Below are 24,074 nucleotides of genomic sequence, written 5' to 3'. Positions count from 1 at the left end.
CGTCCCCTATCCAGGAGGATTTTTTTAGACTCCAATGACAGTGAGGGTTATTATACACCAGATAAGCTATAGAGGAAGGCAGTAGCGTTTCCATTTCTCCACTATACTTCAAAAATTGGATAGATTCTGGCTGGAATAAATGGCTTAAATTGGACTAGCCTGGAAGAGGGAGGAACGAGGAGAGGATGGACAGGAGGATGGCTTTTTTAAGCCTCGGAGCCTGGTAGTCTTATGATTTTTGTGTCACGGCCTAACAGCGCTTGCTCCACCAGCAATGAGAGACAAAAAATAATTTCATCTTGCTGCATGTACTTAGTTTTTACCTGTCTCACTTTTAAAATTTCCAGGGACAAACTCAGGTTACACTGAGGAAAGTTGTATTGAGAATGTAGCATATAAATTGCTATCTTTAATAGCAAGTAACTTAAACCCTAAATTTCACAGTTTATGTGAGGATAACTCTTAGTGGCAGCAAATTACTGTCAATTTAGGGTATATGTTCTAACCCTCAAACACTGTTAATATCATTTCTGTTATTCCCCTACCCCCGCCCCAGTCCTCAACATTCTGTTAGGTAAAATACAGTAGTAGGGGACCTCAGGTGTAACCAAACAAGAGCAGGGTGTGGAAATGGGTAAGGAGGTAGGCAGGGGGTTCCAAAATCTGAAGGATTTTTGTGGATTGGAGAAAGGCTAAAATTCCCAACATACTCTGGGGTAATCATTCTTCACCAAAAATTTGGATTGTTTCCATAGACAAATTCCGTGGCTAGAATTAGAGCGTAGAGCCACGAGAGCACGGGGTTTGCATTAGAAATCTGTCTCACAGCCGGCCTTGCGGAGAGGCATCCTTTCAGAAAATCCCAGCAAAATCCATATGGAGCTTAAAGATTTGTAACATTAGTTTATAGTTTAGTTTTCCCCTTTGCACGGTAAGACACTGAAAGGCAAAGGGATGTCTCAGGCTGTAAGTGGCGTTTTAGGTACTCAAGTTTGAGGTACAAATGAGGAGGCCATCTTGGTCGAGATCAAGAACAAGACTTACAAGTCACATGACTTAGTTTTAAATCTAGCTCCACCAATAAGTAGGTGTGTGACAATGGAGAAATTACTTGACCTCTAAACCTTATTTCCTCATCTATAAATTAGAATTAATTCCAGTGGAAGACCTCTTAACTGACTTGATCAGGATGGGTAGTTGAAGTATTAATTGCCATGTCAAGCAGGGAGTTACTAAAAAGGCACAAGACCTTATATGAGTTTAACCTAAAGTGTAAATACATACATTTATGTGCCATCTTTTGTATAGAGTTATGGCCTTTTCTTCGAGCTCTTGACTTTGGCTGTTCTTTGTCTTTACTGAATAAATCACATCCTTGATGCATCGTTGTCTGTGATTTCTTTAAAATGGAGCAGGAATTTGAAGACATTTGCAAAAACAATCAGAGTACAGAATCTTCCTAGATTCAGGGTTTTTTTTTTTCCTTTTATAGTTTAGCTTATAGTTCTCTCACACTGAACTTGACAGTAGATTTTTAGGCAAAACAATGCATATTTCAAAAGCATGTAACAAAGTCTTTGTGCAGTTAACTTTTTTATAATTCATATGTCGTTGTTGCTTTTATACTTTTTAATATTACTTATTTACCATAATGAGTGCAGTGGTATACACAAATTTGGGAACAAATTCAACTAACTCTTGGTACACTTACAATTCAGCTGGTGGGAGCAGAAATAATCAACTAAATTACGGTACTTGAGGAGTCGATGAGCCATGGGCATCAGTAAATAGTCTAAAGGAAATGGAGAGTACTGGTTGGTCCAGCAAGTTGGTTAAATGAAGATGAGTAGAGAAAGCTAGTTCTAAAGGTTATTGTGAGGATTAAATGAGAAACGTGTGTAAAGCGCTTGTCAGTAGGGAGGTAGGTGCCCAACAGTGCGGGTTCTGAAGTAAACTCCGGTGCGGCGGGCTCCCTGGGGCGGCCCTCTGACAAAGCTCTTCCAATGTGCTAAACTGAAATCAGGATACTTTACTCAGCTCTGTGAAGAGCTGAAGAGCCAGCCTTCCACAAATATCAGTATTCCCTTAAGGATTGTTCCAGTAATACATCCTACTAAATACCTTAAAATGGACTAGAAAGAAAAAAAAAAAAAAGGAAAGAAAGAGTAAAGAATAAGGTAAAAATTTGTTGATATTGCTTCTTTGGGATCCATTGCTAAAATGAATGATTTTTTTTTTTAACTAGTAATAAGGGGAAGGATATTATTTGAATTGATAAAAGTGATCCTTAAGTAACAGATTAGGATTTAATGCATATAAATGATACTCAGATACAGGCCAGTGAAATATGGCCAATCCAAGGGTGCCGAGTGTCTGTGCCGTGGTGAAGAGGGCAGCGAGGCCCTGGCCGGTTGGCTCAGCGGTAGAGCGTTGGCCTGGCGTGCGGGGGACCCAGGTTCGATTCCTGGCCAGGGCACATAGGAGAGGCGCCCATTTGCTTCTCCACCCCCCCCCTCCTTCCTCTCTGTCTCTCTCTTCCCCTCCCGCAGCCAAGGCTCCATTGGAGCAAAGATGGCCCGGGTGCTGGGTATGGCTCCTTGGCCTCTGCCCCAGGCGCGCTAGAGTGGTTCTGGTCACGGCAGAGCGACACCCCGGAGGGGCAGAGCATCACCCCCTGGTGGGCAGAGCGTCGCCCCCTGGTGGGCAGAGCTTCGCCCCTGGTGGGCGTGCCGGGTGGATCCCTGTCGGGCGCATGCAGGAGTCTGTCTGACTGTCTCTCCCCGTTTCCAGCTTCAGAAAGATACAAAAAAAAAAAAAAAAAAAAAAGAGGGCAGCGAGTAGGACAGTCAGTCCACCTCTAACTCAGTGTGTGGTCTTGCACTCTCAAGGACTGCTTGCTTCTTCTTTAGGAAGGAAGGCATGATGTTGGCTGACCCGTAAGGACCCTTTTTTAGGCCTTTCATTCAATGCTTTCAAGGTAGAAAAATCTCTAACTCATAGTGCACTAGTGATGAATATTCAGTGCTGTTATACTGAGGGGAAGGCGAGGGAGAATGCAATGCCAAGCAGTGTGCTAGGCTAGTCTTAGAGAACTGGCACCTGCCAAAGTCAGGAGATCTCCTGTTACATTCAGGTTTAACCACACACTCTGTAAACATAGTATATGATTTTGGTCCCCCTCATTTTTAAAAGAATGCAAACACTAGTAACTGCTACCTAGAATGAGAATCTGGGAAGTCTGGCAGACAAAGACTGGGGCGGGGTTGGGGGGGTGGGGGTAGAATTACCTTTTACTTTATCTTTGAAGTGAGTACCATGTTAGTGCCACATATCACTTATTAAAAATTATATATATATGAAAGGGAGAAAGGAGATATTCCGAAAGAAAAGACAGTGTAATAAAGCCTGGAGTAGTATTAATAGGAAGGGTACCATCATTCCTTGGTCTATGCCATAGAGCAGTGGGTTGCGACCTCGGCAGGGGTCGAACGACCAAAACACAGGGGTCGCCTAAAGCCATCGGAAATACATATTTAGGCAACCCCTGTGTTTTGGTCGTTCGACCCCTGCCGGGGTCGCGACCCACAGGTTGAGAACCGCTGCCGTAGAGCAAGAAAACTGGCAAAGATTACATACAGATCTTGGTGATGATGAAACTCCAGGGCATGTGGAATCCAGATGTGGATTTTCTATGCTTTTTGAGCTTAAAGATAGAAAAGAAAATGAGGGACCACCAGGCTCAGTTGCCTGGTGTCTAGATGGCAGGCCACTTGGAAGCCACTGTAGCTCTGTGATTGCCACGCCATCCTGATGGAGTTCTTTTGGAAGAAAAGAGGACCGTTGGAAGGCTCTTTGTTTTAAGAGCTCTGATCAACATTGGCATGTTCCTGTTCTCATTCCCCTACCAACTACGTCAAACGTTTCCATAGTGGGAGCAGGGATGTGTAGCTTTGGGGTTCTGTCTCAAAAGCTACTACCCATTTTGGGTTAAAAAAACATACACACAACAGCTTTTGCTATATCCAAGTCAAAATCAAGTTGGACGAGTATCTCTTAGTCCCAGTTCCCGCGAGGCAGCTCTGAGTGGGATCAATGGAAAGCACACGCGCCCAGCGTTCTCAATAGCAAAGGGGTGACAGACGGGGCGGGCGTGAAGACACCGCGCACACCTCCGCGTCTATCACTGTATCAAGGTGGAAGGCTCTGGGAGAGAACGTGCACTGTATACAAGTCTCCTTTACACAGTGGTGTATTCTTAAAACATTGCGTGAAATGACATTTATTTTGAAATGACCTATGCTTTTGAATCAAATAATTTTTTTCACTGACTAAAAGTATATTTTGGGGTATAAATTGTCTTGGTTTTTAAATAATCTTGATTGGCAGGAACTCTTAAAAGCAGGTTAAGGCCACAGCCCCTTGAGATTCTCTATCAAGATTCATCTATAAAGTATTTTAAAATAAATATTGAAAAGATTTTATCAGGTGATTTTGTTTATTTACTGTTTGTTTGTTTGTTTGTTTAGTTAGTGAGAGAGAGAGAGAGAGACAGAAACAGACAGGAAGGGAGAGAGATGAGAAGCATTGACTCATAGTTGGGGCACCTTAGTTGTTCATTGATTGCTTTCTCATATGTACCTTGACTGGGGGGCTGCAGCTGAACCAGTGACCCCTTGTTCAAGCTAGCAACCATGGGGTCATGTCATGCCGAATGAGCTCATGCTCAAACCAGGGTTCAACCTGGGTCCTCAGTGTCCCAGGCTGACACTCTATACACTGCGCCACCACCTGGTCTGGCTTATCAGGTGATTTTATTTTGCAATATGTATAGTGGTTCTCTGATTAGTGAACTAGAATTCTTTAGGTGACTTCCTTGGTTATGGTTTGCTGTTTTTAACAAGTCACACTTATCTGGCTTTGGATGGGCAGGGCTGGTGGTTGCTCAAACTCCCACCTCTGCTGAGTTTGTGAATGCAGAGTGAGGTCTTCCTGAATACCTTCTGGAGCTAGCGAGAGAGTGTGGCTAGAATAAGGCTTGGGTCTGCATCCACTGGGTGCAATGGGAGAATGTTCAAGACTGCAGCATGCTTGGAAAGTGGGGAGAATTTTGGAGTGGTCATTAGGCCTCAGGGAGACAAGTTGCGAGAAAGGGAATTATTCACATATGTTCATCATAATCCAAGAAATTATTCGGTGCCTGCGATACTGTTACTAACTCTACTAGGTTTAGCAGGGTAATTCTAATATCCCAACTCAATGTTTATTATTCTAAAAAGTCAGAGCTCACTACAAGTATAGCAGTGGCATCTCTGGGTAAAAATGACTACATTTGTATGTTTGTTTATTTTTGGCAATGTAGCTCCAAATTCACCTGGCATCTCAGAGCACTGTGTACTTCACTGCAACGCCTGAGAGTTTGTGATTCCCAAGTGTCTTTTGCTTTGTCATGAGGCTGACAGTGTGATAGAGACCCGCCAGTCCCTAAATCCAGGTCTGAGCTGCAGATCCTAAATTCAAGGTAAGCCGTGTTGCATAAGCTCACTGCCATTTCCAGAATGAGGATTGTCAGAGAAGGTAAATAAATGTCTTGCAAGCTAAAGATGTGCTGCTTGGGGCTTTCTTTTCAATCTTAGGAGATTTGTGGAAAGGAATTCAAAGCTTTGTATGGTCCCAGTTCTTTTCTTAATTATCTATTGGAGATCTTTCTCTTGCTAGACAGCTGCATAATTTTTATTTGATTCTGGAGTTATTCTTTATCCCCTCTTCCCAGCCCCTCTATCTGTATGCAGTTCAGAGAACATGCTAATTATGGGGTGTGGAGAAGCAGTTGCTCGGAGAAGAGCTCTCTCAGTGATCGGCTGGGGTAGCTCAGTGCCGGGGTCACCGTCGTGACCGTCTTTTTATTCACGTCTGCACATCTGCACGCGGCTGCCTCCCATCCTTCTGCAGTTGCATGAACAAACTTTTTAGAAAGGTCAACACAAGAAATAAGTGCTTTTGCATAAAAGACAGAGCAAGTAAAGGATTCTGTGTTTACTTCTTGGGTCTTTACACTGAAAAATAGTCACAGAATGTCCAAGAAATAAAAAGATATGTTCCTTTCCTTAACCTAGTGGTTCTCAAACTTTTTGAGGTCGGGTCGCATTTAAAATCCTACAAATAATTGTAGGCGCACTATATACAAATTTCTGAGAGATATGTTATAATAATTAAGACTAATAGTAAAGAAAAAAATATAAAGTCCAAGCTTGCTTTTATGGTAATTAAATGAAATAAATACGACAAAATTAAATTTATTCTGACATTAAAAAACATTTTTATGTTACATTTTTTGAGTTATGCTTTATGAAATTCATACAAAAAGGGGTTAAAAATAGAAAAACAACAAAAAAGTTATCTTTTTATATATAGATAGATATATTCTTAGTAAGATTTAGTAAATCCGGGAGATCCTGGGTCAAATGTGTTAATTTTTTTCATTCTTGTGTTTATGAGAAACATGAGCCTGATGTGTCCTAGTGATTTCTTCAATGTTTGGGCACATATTTGAAAGGCAAACTCTCATTTCCTCGTCAATACATTGAAGAATTCCTCTTTTTACTCTTGTGTTGAGTGCAGAAAACCCTCACCATACATATCATCTTAACTTTACACCAAACAAAGGATAGAAGAAACTTGCCTCTGGTCTTTCCAGGGAACATGGGGGGTAGTGTAAACAATCCAGCACCACAGCTTAACAGCCTTTTGCAACCTAATTGGGCAAGTGAGGTGGGCGGTTGGGCAGACTGTCAGCTTACAGCCAATTCCCCACATCTCTGTCCCCCAAAAATCTAAACTCCAAAAACCCTGTTGGTTTTTTGGTCCCTGACAGGCACATATTTCTCTGGAATACCATAAGGCACCCCTGGAAGTCTTCTAGGGCACACCAGTGTGCCCTGGCACACACTTTGAGAACCACTGCCTTAACCAATGCTTTTCATTTGGGACTGCCCCTGTCATGGCGTACACTCAGGGGTCAAACTCTCTAAGTGCCGTGGCTCAAGCAAAGATAGCTGTGGAAATTCTTTGACTCAGGATATTGCTTTGTGCTGGCACTTCATTTTACTGGGAAAATGTTTTATTTCTAGAGGTGCTGACCCTCTGAGACCACTGCCACCCGAATGGTATGGACTGAGAGAAAGGAAGCATTTGCTAGAGTAGTTCACCTAAGAATCCAGATTTGGGGAAAGAAGAGTGCCGAGGAACATCTTTCCTCTGCCTACTCCTCTTTCTAACCAATCAGCTTAGACTCAGCCCTTTGGCGTCTTTCAGACTGGCAAAGATCTGACTGGACTCTTGGTCAGGCTGTTGGAAAGCTAGAGGAAACTTACTTGATACTTAGATTTATCTTCAAATTAAAGAATCTATGGAATCATGATGCCAAGTTTATCCAGTTGGGACTTTAGTGATATTTCTACCTCAAAGAAGACCTTGATCATGAGAATTCCACTGGGAATCTCATCTCTAAGCCCATCACCGAGTGGAGCTGGAGTCTTTGGTACTGGAGATGTTTGCTTTTCCTCAAGTCCTGTAGTTCAAGGATATGTTTGACTTTCCAGAATTTTCCCCAACTCAGATCCACCTTCCAAATCTAGCAATGGGCGTGGCCTTTTTCTTGGATTGAAGGGAAAGTTGTGTAATTGACTCTATGCTTCTCAATATTCCCTCCTTTGTTATATTTAAGCTAGTTCAAGAACATGTGCTAGTAGTACAGGTCTGGTAGGGTAACTAATACACTTGATGGCAGAATCAGTTTAGAAAGGTCTCAGGTAATAACAGTTTGCAGTCCCGAGCACTTGCTTTGGAGTCATAGCAACCTAAGTTTGAGTTCCACTGATTACTGGCTGTGTGACCTTGGAGAAATGCCTTAACAGCTCTGTTGGCCTAGAATTCCTCATATTAAAAGAGAGTGATTCTCACCACCCACGATTGATTGTGAACATCCTCTCTGAGTCTGAGTACGATCTTTTGTTGAAGACGTCCTCCCTGGATCCTTCTGTCTCTCCGCTCCTGTCTGCACCCGTACCCTTAGGCTAGCCCTCCTACTCCAAACACCTGGGCTCCTTTAGTTCCAGGTCATTTTCTCAAATTTAAAAATAACTTCCATTAATTTATTTTTTGTCTTTTCTCTTCCAGAAACTCCTTTTTTTTAAAAAAAAATATAATGACTCTTCTTTATTTATTTATTTATTTAAATAATTTTATTTTTTTAATGGGGCGACATCAATAAATCAGGATACATATATTCAAAGTAACATGTCCAGGTTATCTTGTCGTTCAATTATGTTGCATACCCATCACCCAAAGTCAGATTGTCCTCTGTCACCTTCTATCTAGTTTTCTTTGTGCCCCTCCCCCTCCCCCTTTCCCTCTCCCTCTCCCCCCTCCCCCCGTAACCACTACACTCTTATCAATGTCTCTTAGTCTCACTTTTATGTCCCACCTACGTATGGAATAATGCAGTTCCTGGTTTTTTCTAATTTACTTATTTCACTTCGTATAATGTTATCAAGATCCCACCATTTTGCTGTAAATGATCCGATGTCATCATTTCTTTTTTTTTTTTTTTTTTTTTTCATTTTTCTGAAGCTGGAAACGGGGAGAGACAGTCAGACAGACTCCCGCATGCGCCCGACCGGGATCCACCCGGCACGCCCACCATGGGGCCACGCTCTGCCCACCAGGGGGCGATGCTCTGCCCATCCTGGGCGTCGCCATATTGCGACCAGAGCCACTCTAGCGCCTGGGGCAGAGGCCACAGAGCCATCCCCAGCGCCCGGGCCATCTTTGCTCCCATGGAGCCTTGGCTGCGGGAGGGGAAGAGAGAGACAGAGAGGAAAGTGCGGCGGAGGGGTGGAGAAGCAAATGGGCGCTTCTCCTGTGTGCCCTGGCCGGGAATCGAACCCGGGTCCTCCGCACGCTAGGCTGACGCTCTACCGCTGAGCCAACCGGCCAGGGCCGATGTCATCATTTCTTATGGCTGAGTAGTATTCCATACTGTATATGTGCCACATCTTCTTTATCCAATGACTCTTCTTTATTGATCCTCTAATTTCCTTAACTATTTCTCTCCTATTTTCAGTTCTTTTTGTTTTACTTTCTGGGTGATTTCTATAACTTTATCTTCCAAAGTTATTATATAATTTTTACTCTCTGCTATGATATTTTCAAATACATGAGTTCTTCCTTATTCTTTGAATGATCCTTTGTGTATTGTATTCTGTTCTTGTTTCATGGGTGAAAAAATTTTCTCTAATATCTCTGAAGACATTACAGTTGATTTTTGGAGTCTTTTTGTTTGTTTGTTTTGGACTCTATCAAGCAAGAGTTCTTTCATTTAACAGAAAGGCCCTCGAACCTTGTGTGTATGAATTTTATCACAGAGATTATGTAAGGACCCAGCCTGGCTGTTTGTTGGAGACTCACACATATCACCATCTATAATTCTTTTCTTCATGGAGTGTTCATTTCCCCTGGAGAAATCCTTGTCTCCTCTTGGAAAATATAGGCCTGGTTCTAGGTTACGAAAGACTGTTAGGAGAAAGGTGCTAAGATGAGACTCACCTGGTTTCATGGAGTTGGAGAGAGAATCTAAGGGTCTCCCTCTACCTAGATATACAATACTTTCTACCAACCCTCCTATTTTTTGGCTTCTCTCTGCATCTGCGCCTTCAAAGCTACCTGTCTTTGAGTCTCAAACTTCTTGGGAGTTCTGCTGTGTGAACTGTCATGATTCCCCTTGCTATGGGAAAACCTGTTACCTTTCTTTGATCTTAGTTATCCAGTGCTCTTCTGTTTTCCAATTTCTAAAATTTTATTGACGTCAGTGGTCCACTAATACCAACTGTCATCTCCTGTCATCTCTCTCTTACGTCTTTTCTTTTGTGGGTTTATGCCTTTGCTGTCATTTTAGTGAGTTTCCTGAAAGAACAGAGTAATATCTGCATAAATTTGGAAATCTGTTTTAATTTACTTGTTCATTATCTAACTCTCACTTGAATATCAATTCCAAGAGGTCAAGGATGTGATTCTGTTCACTGAGGTCTTCCCATTGTCGGAAACAGTGCCACCATAACGTTAGATGTTGAATATATACTTGATGAATGACTGAATAAATGAATGACATGTCATATAGATTTATTTATACAGTGTCTGTAGCCTGATAAATAACTATCTTATCTTAATTATTTAAATCCTTGAGGATTAGGTAGTAAAACCAAACGTTGTGCAGCTGATAGCCATTGATGTTAAATGTGGATAAATCTGTCTCTTGAACTAATATTTTTAATGGGAGATGTCTGAAATATATTGACACCCCCTAAAACTTCTTCTTCAAAATAGAACTTTTCCTGATAGTAACACTGTTGGCACTGTTGTACAAATCTATAAGCCTCAGCATTTCGATCCTAAAATGTATTACTCTGGTATTAAATGAAGGATTATCTTTTTTATATCACAGATCTATTATTCTACCTGTTTCTGTCAATGACATTGATATGAAGACTAGTGACCACTGATATAATATGGATGATAAAGACCAAAAACCATGAGGTTCTAGCCTTAGCTCCAGTATCAATGTCGCTGAGTAACCTTGGGCAATGGTTGTATCTCTCTAGATCTCTGATTCCTTAACCAATAAAATGGCAAGGGAGAGTGGATTAGATAAGTCCTAAGTCACATTTTTAAAGTCCCTTCCGGCTTTAAAGTTCTGGAATTCTGAGATAATTAGGCAATAAATAAACGAAGGAAACAAACTACAGTGTTTAACCTTCTGGTCTTCCAAAAATAACAAGTTTGGAGGCCCAAGAAGGTACCACCATCATTAAAATTCCATCAGGACCCACTCCATGGGGCACCCAAACAGCAGCAACATCTCTGTACTTCTCAGTAAGACATTGGCATTGCTCTCTGCCACTTCCCTTGAGGGCTTGACTCAGGAATAAAAAGCTGAATGCCCACCCCATTGAGCACTTGGTGAGTTAGTCAGTGTTCATTTCAGGAGAACCATTCCCAAAGCTCAGCTTTTCATTTAGGGAAGCATCACGGTTATCTTACATCTTTGAAGGACAAATAAAATAAAATAAAAAGCTAGGTTGTTTCTCTTGAGTCTGCGGCTCCTCCAGCTTCTAATTTAAAATGAAAAAGATTCTGGTTTGGCTTTTCATGCATATGCTTGCCTGATTCTGCCCTCTGAACACCCACACAGGACCAAAACTGTAAGCTTTGTGAGCCATCTGGGGAAAGCCCAAAAGGAAGACGTGCTTTCCATGTGGTGGAGCAGGTGACTTCAGATTCAGTTACAGGGGATCTTCGTACGACTCAGAGCTGTGGGTTTTAAATCATTGCCTGGAATAGCCCACTTTCAAGGAGACAACATGTGTATTTACCAAAGAAGCAAGAGAAAAGAGCTTTTTTAAAAATTTTTTATGTTTCCCCTGATACTGTCATCTTAAAATGGAGGGCCAGGATTCAGAGAGGCATCTTGGTCCTGGTGTATTACCAACCTCTTCAAAAGCTCATGTTAGTCCTTGAGATACTGTGACAAATTAATTGAAATAGAAACCACCTAAAATTTTTACTTCCTTCAGTAATTCTTCGCCTCTAAGCAAAGTGTTACTTAGAATATTAACACTGCCTTATGGCTTCCAGCTACTGTGTACTTCTAAATGATACAAGGTGATGGCTTAATAAATGATGAACATACTGTTTGCATCTGTGCAGTCCTGTGTCTTATTACACTCTTTTTGGCATCTGTAGCCCTAGTGACTAGTGCAATGCCCTGTGCTTAGAAATGCTCAATGTTGAATCAGTGAATGAATAAGGAGGTTAGTTTAAACTCTTTCTCTAGAAGGGTAACAACTCATATTTTTTTATTTCAAAAGTATCATTCATACATCATCTTATGGGCCTTCATGATCCTTTCTAGTGCCCAGCATATGCCCCACAGAGGGCAGAAGCTTAGCAAAATTGGACGGATGGATGAATGTATGGGTGGCTGGCTAAATGGATAGATGGTGCAAGCAACATGTGGTCCTACAGCAACCCAGGGAAGTAGTAGAAGAGGTACTACCATTGTTGTAACTATTTTCCAGACAAGTACGCTGAGACCCTGAGAAGCCAATGGACTTCCTCAGGGTTTTGGGAATTGAGAATTCAGTGTCAGGGCTGAAGGTCTGAACCCAGAGTTCTTTCTGCCATGGAAGCCATACAGTGTTAGGCTTAAGAATGCAGGTTTGAAAGTCAAAGAAACTCAGTCTTTGAACCTGGCTTTCTCTTGCCCCTTCCTAGCTATTTGATCTTTGATAAGTTCGCTACTTTCTATACCTCAGCCTACTATCTGTGAAATGTGTGTATTTTGGGGGGCAGGGAGAATAACAATAGACCCTACCTTAAAAGGCATTAGATGAGGACTATATGGAGCAATATGTATACATATTTGGCTGCGTACCTGATACTTACTTACTCAGCACTGGCAAGTGGTAGCTGGGGGTGTTGTGCTCAGCCTCACATGGCCTCCTCTTCAGAGAACAAAGGACCAGGAAAGGTAGTCCTTAAGGATGGGTCTTTTGGGTTACATCTGGGAAAATGACAGTACAGTATCCCCAGCCCCGGGCAGGTCATGAAGGAAACGGGATAAAGAGATAGAGCATTTAGTCATTCAGTGATACTTTCATGAGAGCCTAAAATGCACAGGAGAAATGAGAGCATTGGGCTGAGCCAGGAAGGAGGGAGAATGAGCTAATCCCATGCCTTCCCTTTTCCAGAATCCAGCCCGCGGTGAGCAGCTAGTAGCTCCTTTACCTGACACCCTGGCTGGCTGTCCTATTGGTATTACAAGGAATACTTTTTTAAAAATAATGGAGAGGTAAATAATACGAGAGAAATATCTTGTCCAAATGAGAACGGCACTGCATAAAGATGCTAACAAATAGCATCACAGAAGATTGGCTCGGGGAGGGGATGAGAGGTCATTTACTGGACTTTGTTTTAAGCTTGTGCCCTCAGCTTTTAGAGCTTGGCACATGATGGACACTCAACAAATGCCTGATGAATGAATGAATTTGTCTCTTCCAACTCCTTGTTTGCATGTGAAGAACCCAATGTCACCCACCCATGTAATAGGTTCTTAGCTTAAATTTCTAATTATGATTGAGATACTTAGAATCTTCCATAAGGACTTCGGGCTGTCAGTGTGACTTACCAATGTCAGGACAAAGAGAAAGTCTCATGAGAAGTTCTGAACATTAAAATTTAATGGAAAAGAAGGTGATGCACATACATTGACCATAAAAATGAAATATAAGCACTTAAATTAGGGAGGAGGGAAGACCAAGTTGAGGCTGAATCAGCAGATTATTCTTATCGGGGTGGAGGCAAATTTGTCAGTGTAGATAAGGATTCTGGAAGAGTATGGAAGGCACTCTGTAGTATGACAGATCATGATGGAAAATACACCTCTTGTGAGTCTGTGAAACACTATCAAGTAAACAGAGATATTTTTCATAGCACATGTAATATGCAGAAAATGTTCCATGAACTTCCTGAGATTGGCTAGTACTTTAAGTTGATTTTTCCATTCTCAGTGTTGGTTTATATTGGGTTTTTCTTATTCTTGACAACCAATGACTAATATTTCTATAGCACTTTCCAGTTTGCAAAACATTTTTATGCACATTAAAAAATTTGTTATTTTCCCCAAATGCCATGGTATCTACTAATGCCTTTGATATCTGCTAATGGAGGAAACTGAGACACTGAAAGGTTATATGACTTCCAACCTAAATCCCAAATTCTTCTTCCTTCAGTAGGCTGCTTTTGTTGTGGTGGACACCTACCTCAGCATCAAGAGGACAAGTGTTCAGCCAGCAAGTCAGAGCTGGGTGTGTAGCTGGTGCATTTAACCCTGAGTGTGCACACAGACTTCCTGGGGTCTGAGAATGCAGCCCCTGGCTCAGCAGATCTGGGGTGAGGCCTGAGAGCCAGCCTTTCTAACGAGCTCCCAGATGATGCCAGTGCTCCTGGTCCATAGGTCTGCAGCATAAGTTTTTGCTCTTTGTGAATCGGTTTATGCTCTCGCCAGCTGAGTTTCCAGACCGAGAGAAAATGCGCTCGGAGCTTTCTGAAGCTGATTCACAGCCCGAGAGCGCCCGGTCTGACCCCTGACTCCTTTTTTCTGCTCACCAAGAGTGAATGGCTGCAGCAAGAGGTTAGACACTATTGCCCCAAAGTTCAAACATTAGTCTAGGGAGTCTTTAGAAACTTCTGTCCACATATTCTTTGGGTTGAAATTCTGGTACCAAAACATCACTTATTTTACCTGAAGGGCAGGGCCAGGATGATAAAATCTGGGCAGAAGAGTCTGAGCAGAATTCTACTTGTGAACCCAGTGCAAATGAGATATTGATGAAAGAAACAGTGATTTGTACGTTGTCTTTTAAAAGGCACTTGAAAAGTACACAAGATGTCTCTAATCTTTGGGAGGATGTTATTAATACCAGGCAGGATCCGCAGCCAACCTGGGGAGGTTTGAGATGTCCAGGATGTGGGAAAGAGTTCAGAGGAACACTTGAGGCCTAAGACAGTGGTTCCCAGCGTTGGCTAGCCATTAAAACCACCCCGGTGCTTGCCTGACCAGGCGGTGGTGCAGTGGATAGAGCGTCAGACTGGGATGCAGAAGACCCAGGTTCGAGACCCCGAGGTTGCCAGCTTGAGTGCGGGCTCATCTGGTTTGAGCAAAAGCCCACCAGCTTGAACCCAAGGTCACTGGCTCCAGCAAGGGGTTACTCGGTCTGCTGAAGGCCCACGGTCAAGGCACGTATGAGAAAGCAATCAATGAACAACTAAGGTGTTGCAATGCGCAATGAAAAACTAATGATTGATGCTTCTCATCTCTCTCCATTCCTCCTGTCTGTCTGTCCCTGTCTATCCCTCTCTCTGACTCACTCTCTGTCTCTGTAAAAAAACAAACAAACAAACAAAAAAAACCACCCCGGTGCACCTAAAATTACAGATGCTCAGCCCACTATAGGGATTTCCAATTACTTGGTCTAAAATGGGGCCTGGGTATCAGGAGCCTCCGGTTGAACATGAGGCTAAGGTTGAGAACCACTAGCCTAAGACAAAAATACGGCATATGTGACAGGATGTCACAGGAGAGGCGATGGAATGAAGAGTTTTTATCAATATATGCATATAGTCGATTCCCATTATTTGTAATAGTTCTGTTCTATAAAGTCATTGGGAACAAACACTAAATTCTCAAATACTGAATGAATCATTGCTCCTAGGGGACATCCAGAGTTAGGTTCCTGCAAGACGGACAATATTTTCATCGACTGATTAATACATTACTTTGTTTTATGTGGGTTTCTGTTTAAGGACATTTTACTTAATATATATTGTTGGACGCATTAACGTTGAACTCAGGGCCAACAGCACTATAACTCACGCATGAACGAAACTAACCTAACACATCCATTTTCTCTGTAAGGCACATCACAGCCTCCTTGCACTCACGAACGCTAGCCAGCGCCTCAGCAGTCTGCCATTTTAAACAGCAAAATCGCCGACAAACACTGAAGTTAGACAAACGAGGCACTAAAAAGACCTTGAGAAGGACACTTGTTTCTAGTGTGGGAGCTGAAACAGGAAGGCAGACCAATGTCTGCTCGACCTCAGCGAGGAACACGAGTGTCAGGGACTCCAGTGTTTGCCACTCTCAGTCTGTCCACGGATGACATGAAAATGCTGTGAGTATTAATTTTGAGGCTACAAATAAGTTTTAGCAAAGAGGTGAATGTGCAACTACAAAATCCATGAATAATGAGAGTCAAGGGTCTATAAGACATGTAGAAGAGGAAGGCACCCACTCTACAGTGGGTATGACGGGTGAAGGAGGACCCAGAAGGAGACAAGGAGCAAAGGGTGCCAACCTATGGACCTGAGCTGGCCTTGTGAGCTCAGCCCAGCCCTCCTGAAAGTCCAAAGGCGTGTTCTCGCTGCTGCTGCCATCCAAAGGCTCAGATATCCCTGCCACCTCATCTCCAATAGGAAACGCACGCTATTCAAGCCTGTTCTTAAACTAGACCAGTCCTGGGGGCTGAATTATGTCAGGAAACTCACGCATTCAGTGTCTCTGGAAGTCTTTTATTCCAGGACTGATTTATAATACCCAAGTAGATGAGTTGAGAGCAATTACGTAAACACTATTTCTCTGGGGTAGAGAAGAACAGTATGGTTTAAATGAAAAATGCAGTGCCAAGTCAAACATTCAAATCGTTATGTGTAATTACAGACCACAGTAAATCAATTTTACAAACACAGTACCACTGTCACCGTGTTCCAACACCCACAGGGTCAGGTTGTGACAGTTTAGAATTTGAGAAGAGACTGAACTTGAAGCAAAAGAGGGAATTGGGATGTGTGGAGCCTCCATAGCTTGTCGCAAATCACACGGGTGATTCAATCAAATATAATTAAAAAGCCAGGAGACCCTAATCCATCCAGTTTCTCTTAATTAACAACAACAAAAAAATCACCTAATTAGCGATGTAAGCTCAAATTGTGGGGTTTCTTTTTTTTTTTCTTTTTGAATGGTCATTAATGCGTATTGTTACAGTTGACATTTAGATTGAATGCTTTAATGAAAACAAGAACCAATTCGCTAATCAGTAAATTGCCTTGCCAGCCACAGTGCTGAGAATCTCCAGTTCTCATTCTTCTATCAAGGAACTAAGTTGAAAATTAGTCAGGACTACATAATACATTTCCAATTAGCTATAACCCTCTCCTAACACTAGAAAGAAAAAGAAGGTGTTCCCTAATGGAGGCAAAGGTTCAGAGTTTCACGCTTAGAGAAATCCTGGCACCCGTCATGCATTTGGCTGGTGCTAAGTTGAGACCCTGAAGGCAGAAGGATTCCTGCCTCTTCTAATTATGCTGGTCCTTACTTGCTCAGGGCCAGTGGTCCTTGTCTACTCAGTACTGTTGCATTTAAGAGCCACTTGCCCTCTTATCTGGGATCCTTCAAGCTCCAGTGTCTGTGAAGACTGCCTGGAGTTCAGCTCAAGACAGGAGTTAGAAGACAAGGTTTTAAAATGTTCTTTGTTAACCCCTTTCAAGTGATTGACCCACTTATCCTCTGGACAAGTGTTGCTAATGGTGTCAAGACGTTAAAAAATACCCTGATGATTTACTCAGTGACTCTGGCCATGGTCTTGAGAACGGTGCTCTGAGGGGGGACTTGGTTGCTCAGTCATGAAACCCTGGTTATTTGCACCTCCAAACCTGGATTGCTTTACTGGCACCCCTGCTCAGTTAGCAGCCTGGGCGTTGTAACACACAGGATGGACATTGCATTTTTTTTTAAACCTAAGAAGCACTTCCTGGATAGGCATGTGAGCTGAGGTCACAAGTTATAGTTTATGAGTTCTCTTCTTAGAAAGGGGAAGGGAGAGGGAAGTTTTGTCATCAAGGATCTATTTTTCTGAGTTTCTCTACTCTCTCTCTTCCTTAAACACAATGACTGGAGTATTTTTACAGATTCGTTGGAAAACGACAAAGGAAATATCAACTTAAATCCATTCTTGGCCAATGGCTTGATTCAATTATTTTCTTTAGTTGGTATCATAAACAAAATGAATCAAATTCTGCAGCATTGTCTAAGGTCATTTCTGGACATCTAATTCACTCTCTATGTGGGTAGAAATTCCATGGACAAACCTAAGGGTTAAGTACATACAGATATAACTATGTACATGAAAAGAAACATAACGCAAGAAAGTAGAAATTAACCCAATATACAAGGAACTTTAAAAATGGTTGGGTTGATCCCACATTTCCTTGAATTAGCTTAAACATCTGTTTCAGTGGTGTCAAATTACTTCCATAGTTGATGTCATTGGTTTTGATAGAATGGAATGAGAGACGTGGGCAGTTTCCCTTTAGGATGACTTGTTCTGAAGTTAAATTTATGAGTAAAATTCTGCTGTTTTCTATAAAATGTATATATATTGACTTCTTGTCTAACTTATTTCATAAATAATGACAACGTAACATCAAACAGCAGTTATCTAAAATAGGTTTTCTAAAACTGGATGACACCCAGTTTTGCCATTATAGAAACTGACAGGAAGAGGACAAATGAAATGTACCAGATTAATGCAGCTATAAAAGTCTGCCAGAAGCATTCTAATTTGCTCCTTAAAAGCCCAAATGTTTAAGTGATAATGTGAAGGCAGAAACATACATCTTTGCTTTGCCCAAAGGCTGAGCCGTCTGTAGAGTAATAAGAGCTGACACCAGTGACAAGGACTGAGGTGACTGGAAAAGCCTCGCAGGTCCTTCTCCCTGCACCGGAATGCGTTCACTTCAGTACTGTATGCAGATGAGATTTAACGGGGAGAGAGAGATTTAGCTGTCTATATTTGTCAAGCTTGTTGTGGTGTTCTTTGAGGCTTTCTCCTCTTCCAGAAACTCCGTTGGTTTTGCCCTGTTGCACAGACCAGTGTACACTTTCTCTTCCCAGAGAGCGTGTGGCTTCCCCCTGGGCTTGTCGGGAACACCCCATCCGCCAACCACGTCTTGGCTTTTGTAGCATGTTCTCTATTCTTTCCCCAGAATGAGGTGGAGTCTGAAACTGTGTGGGGGAATCATCTTCTGGTGTCCAGATGTTGTGAGCAGCTCTGCTTTTCCAAAGCTTTGGACAAGAAGCAGAGAGAGAGAGAGAGAGAGAGAGAGCGAGTATGCAGGCATATAACCTTCCAGATTTGCTTTTAATCTATTCCCTGATGCAATGAGCGCAGAGCATGTTAATTTTAACCTTAGTAATTAATACTGTTTTTTTTCCCCCTTTACACAAATCTGTACTTGGCCATAAATGCAACTGGTGTTATTTTGTCTTTCTTTCTTTCTTTCTTTCTTTTTTTTTTTTGCATGATGTCACTGATCAAACACTCTGGTTATTTATTTTTTTAATGTATTCTTGCACTCCTATTAATTTTTTCTCCCCCAAAGATTCCCACCACAGGGCCTCAGATTACTGGTTGTGGTACCACAAAACCAACTAAAGAAGAGGAATCGGGCCTAATGTCGTTTCACCACTGAGCCTTGCTAAAATGTCAGCTTTTTTTTTTTTTTTAAAGCAAATGCCTGGAAAGTTTGTACAAGTGCTGTTAGCAGAATTCTACTCTTTGAACATGGGAAGCCTTTTGAGTAGCAGTTCCTTCGATGCTCTGAAATCAGTGCTCAGAAGAAATTCTTGGGATGGCACCTGAGAGATGCAAGCTGAGCGGGTCTAAACCTCAGGGCATGAACGGAACCACTCCCCCAATAACTTTGACACAACAGCAGCTATTTTGCAGCTGGCAAAGGATTCAGCTTTCTCTCCTTTAAGCTGGAGAAGTATCAAACCGTGTCTTGCAGCAAAACTTCAGAATCACATGTTGTGAGCCCTTAGATGGTATATTCAGCAAAGGTTCTATTAACATTCTTAAATTTTCTTTTGCAAGTAGGTCTAGAAAATATTGTCAAAATATACCATTAGCAACATACAAGTATAATAATTCCTATATTTTCTCTTAATATGTTGGCATACGCACAACATCTATCACCAGAGTAGAGAATTGGCCAGGACCTTTTAATTTAGGAAAGAAATTCTCAGGTAATATTTTAAAATCATAGGCAAATGCTTAGTCTCCTCATTCTCATTCTGTTTCTAAAATCCTTAAGTAGAATGAGTTCTGTTTTGAAAAGTTTAGTTATACTAGCAATTGGATTGAGTTCTGTCGCATGAGCATCTAGGATTTGGAAAATTAACAAAGCACACATTTTTCTCTAAGAAGGTAAGCATCTCAAGTTAGAAATAGGGAGACTAGTTTAGGAAGCAAAAAGATTAAAATGGCAAATGATCTCTGTGGCTGAGCTCTTCAGGTCCTGATAAGGGTGCATTCAGTACCCAGGCTTGGGTCAAGAAAACAGGTTATTTGGTTTGATGAAAGAGGATGACATTAGGAGTCTGGGAACATTTAATGTCCTTTTCTTTTTTAAAGTCACCTTCAGCAGTCTAGATTCTAGAGACTCTAGAACAACATGTTAAGCCTGGAAATAGATGGAAATGCACAGTGGTAGCAATGGGAAGTGACGGTTGACTGAGTTTGAGGAGAGAGAATAATGAAAGGCACACAGAGGATTTCAAGTCCACGAGGTCCTGAGGGCACTGGTGGTACCTGTGGAAGCCTCACTCAGCAGCGACTAAGAGCAGCAGTCACCTGTTTGTTTATGAAGTTCATGACTCAATTTTTCACGAATAAAACAACTGTAGTCTTCATAAAACAATAAGTGTACTCCAAAGCTGCTGATTTAAAAAAAATGACAAAAAGAGATATCAATTCAACAGCATTTAAGTTTATATTTTATTAATTCTGACACCCTTTACATCCATGTAAAAAACCATTGATAGCTCAGTATTTTATCTACTAACAAGACTGGGTGCACATAAGGATTCTTGGGTCTTTTACAACCCAGGGGCCCGCAGCTCACAATTTGGGAATTACTGAATAATGTTCCTTCAGGGGCTTCCAGCTCTGATATGTTATGAACCGATGCTCATAACATTAATTTTTAAAGCCTAAGTTGCATTCAATGTGTAAACTTAAAGAGAGCAGAAATATATGCAATGTGTCTTTAAAAGATCTCCATTCAAGTTCGTTAGGAAGGATTTGGTGTAAGAGTCAAGCTTCAGTTATCTAGACTATTTGCTTATGGGGAGCCCTCCCCTGCTTGGCAGTGAGGTATAATACTTAACCCGACAGTGAACCAAGGAGATAGTTGGCCCAGGTTCCCAAGTCTTTCTCTTTCCACAAACCATTATTTGTTATGTTAGAGGGCAAGAAAAAAAAATTGTTACACCTATTTTTTTAAAAAGAGCACTAAACATCCTGAAAAGCTTTTTCCTAAATCTTATTTCATTAATTACAGATTGAGACAGAAGTCAGAGTTAGTCAAAGAAAATAGAAAATAAATAGATTTCTAGGCTTTCACGAAAATACCTAAAAGAATAGAACCCAGAGCCATCGTATTTTCCCCTAAAAAGGCATTAAATTGAGAGGGGTCTCGGCGTGGAGCTGAAAGAGAAATCAAGGTTTGATGAGGTCAGAGACGCTGGCTGGTCCTGACAGCGTGACAGACTTGACTGCCAGATTATAAGACCCTCGGTACTGACATCACACGTTATTTTTAGCTGCTTTTTCATATATTAAATTAGCCTTCCTCAATGTTTATTCTTTATTTTTGGTTCATTTGAATTTGTAAGTGTCCCAAAAGTTACAGTATTCTACTGACGTATAAACATATCCATGTGTACATACTTGAAGTTTCTTGTAGAGATTTCTAAAAATATAAGCAATATTGAACCTATACTGTACACAGTATGAAGTTTTAGCTTCAGTTTTTCCAGAACAAAAGAGGCACGATCTTGCTCCCCTGATTTTCAGTGTGGTGCATCCACCATGGAACACGCTGGCTGGCCCTGTGCTCTCTCCATTATAAAGTCACAAATGCAATATGAATTTAGAACCTCAGTCCTGCTAGAACTTGCCAATTACCAGTCTAGGTTGAGATTTTTTTTTCAAGGTGTACTTCATTCTGCACCATTTGAATATGACTTTGGGCGGCTTAAATCAGAATGAAGCATTCGCTGTTGTCTGCTGCCTAGCAGTCAGCAGCGGAACATTGGAAAGGTCTGCCCGTAGCCGGAGTCATCCTGGGGCTGCAAAGGCAGCGCCGAGAAGCTTCTCAGAGTCTCTCTTCACTCTCTCTCCCCGCTTCTCGTAGGAACAGGAATTTATTGATTTAATTTTGCCTGAATATCAATTCTCCCTCTATTTATCACCACTTCAGAGGAGGATAGGGTTTAGAGTAAGTCTTTTTGTTTAAAAAAAAAAAAATGTGGAGCCATGGGGCAGCCCTAGGTGCTGTGTGGCTGGCCACCTCTTTAATCCCACAACCGTGTGGCCTGTTTTCTTGCGCTCTTCCTGCTGTGACATTTAGTATTCCCTCTTCCACTTCCCAAAGTACTCCAGCACACAAAGTGACATTGAAATCGGCTTTGAGGTCACTAGTACCTCCACCTGAAGATTTGTGTTTTCCCTGAAGTGGCAGACCGCCTGGCACCTGCTGCAGTCTCCTTCCCACAGGTAGACAAGCCTGCGTTGCCTCTGGGCCCCAGTTCTCTTTAAAGAAGTCAGACAATTTGTCCAGAATGACTTTGCTTTGATTTAGATGTAGTGCCCAGCCTGGCTATATAAATCCATGGCCCTCTCTGAAGATCGAGTTTAGTGTGAGACAGTTTGGTTGGTTGCTATGGCGGTTGATCCTAAGGAGACATTGCTGAGTTTGGTGCCAGCTTTGGGACTCTATGGCTTAGATAGGGAAGGGGACCTTTAGTAGAAAGTCACTGAGAAAAGGCCCTGACACTTGAGGCATAATTGATGTTTTATTAGAGGCAGAGGCCAAGTTCATACCATCCCCTGTGACTTCAATCAAGCTCAGGACTGTATGAGGAAATAAGTGTAGGTTTCAATGAATAAATCCGTATTAGTCCCGTTAAGTTAGGTAAACATTTAGTTCCACTCTCAGTGGCCAGTGGATTCCTTGGATAGTCTCAGCTTCCCCAAGGATGCCCATCAATAGAACGGTGATGTAGACTTTAAGAAAACTTAAGGTGGGAAGAAGCAAATTGGCTTCGTCCAATAATAGAATTCAGCTACATACGAGTGGTACTGTTCTTAGCATCCAAAGACGAGAATCTTCACCGTGTTACTACCCACCCATGGCCATGGATTCAGTTATCACCTCTAACCAGGCTAGGTCCTAAGGGCTCTGCCAGCTCCCAGCTGTGTCCCTCTCTTTGGTAAGGCCCTTTTCTGTGATTTCGGGCTCACTCCGATTTGGGCTGTGAAAAGAAGCCCCCCCCACCGCGTCCACTTGGGGCGCACCTGGCTGGCACCATTCAGAGCAACCACCAGATATTCTGAAATGGCTGCAGAGGTTGCAGAAAGCAAAGACATCTTAAGCTGAAACGTCCCAGCACTTGGGTAGCCCTAAAAAAGTCTACCCAATTTTATATAAATACTCAGACAGGCATGAAATGGATTTTCTGGATGTCTGGCTTTTCTTCTTATTGGCTTCTCTCTTCATTTTTGCTGCTGCTTCCTTTTTATTATTTTTTTTCTTTTCCTGCTTTTCTTTTTTCTCTTCTTTTTCTCTTGCTAATTCTGATCCAAACCAGGTAGCAATGCATTTTCCAGGGAGCCTTTTAAAATAGTTTCTTCCCTGAGTCTATTTAGTGGAAATGCGCAAGCTGTTTTAGCCTGTTAGGGTAAAAAAACAAAAACAAAACCGTTTTTAATGTTCTCCTTGCATATTTTTTTAAGTTAGATGATAACTCTTTGCCTTTGATAGACTCTACCCAAATTATAAACGTTTACAAGTACTAAACTGGGCAGCTCCCCCCACGTGTTTGGTAATAAAGACGTTTCTAGCCCTTCTGCTTGTGCCCCTTTTATACACAAGGCTGCCCTTCTGGCCACAGGAAGCCAAATGGAAACATTGGCCGCAGAGGTGTGAGCCCATTGTTCTCAGGGCCTTGTGAATGTCAGCTGACCACTGGCAGCCAAACACACTGTTTGAAAACCCCCAACCTTTTGGGCTCCGATGTGGATCTTTTTAAGTGGGGGCAAGGGAATGTGCTGTCCAGGTCTTTACATGGGGGCCGCCCCACCAGCAAGGCCGTTTAACAAAATGCAGAACTTCTTACAAAGGGATGTCACGTCTGCTCCCCCCCCCCCAAAAAAAAAACAACACAGAAGGCTTCCCGCCAGCGAAGAAGTACTGGTATGGACCTCATTGGAGGGGACAGAGCCCAGGGTGGAACTTAATGGCTTTTCTGAAAGATGTTAAAAACTGCATGTGGCTCAATTCCGTGTTAGTACTGCTGCAGTCAAAATAAACCGGCCCTGTCAGGCCCCAGTGCCGGG

General features: G+C 42.1%; 1 protein-coding gene across 4 annotated transcripts in view; it reads left to right on the top strand.

Moving 5' to 3' along the window:
- The window catches only part of SAMD4A (sterile alpha motif domain containing 4A), a 215,541-nt gene that overhangs the window by 139,492 nt on the left and 51,975 nt on the right, over positions 1-24,074 (top strand). The gene's annotated exons all lie outside the window — the stretch shown is intronic.

The sequence above is a fragment of the Saccopteryx leptura genome, chromosome 6, assembly GCF_036850995.1.
Source record: "Saccopteryx leptura isolate mSacLep1 chromosome 6, mSacLep1_pri_phased_curated, whole genome shotgun sequence".
Taxonomy (NCBI): Eukaryota; Metazoa; Chordata; class Mammalia; order Chiroptera; family Emballonuridae; genus Saccopteryx; species Saccopteryx leptura.
Note: the sequence above shows the minus strand (reverse complement) of the source record. Positions and strands in the feature narration are given on the sequence as shown.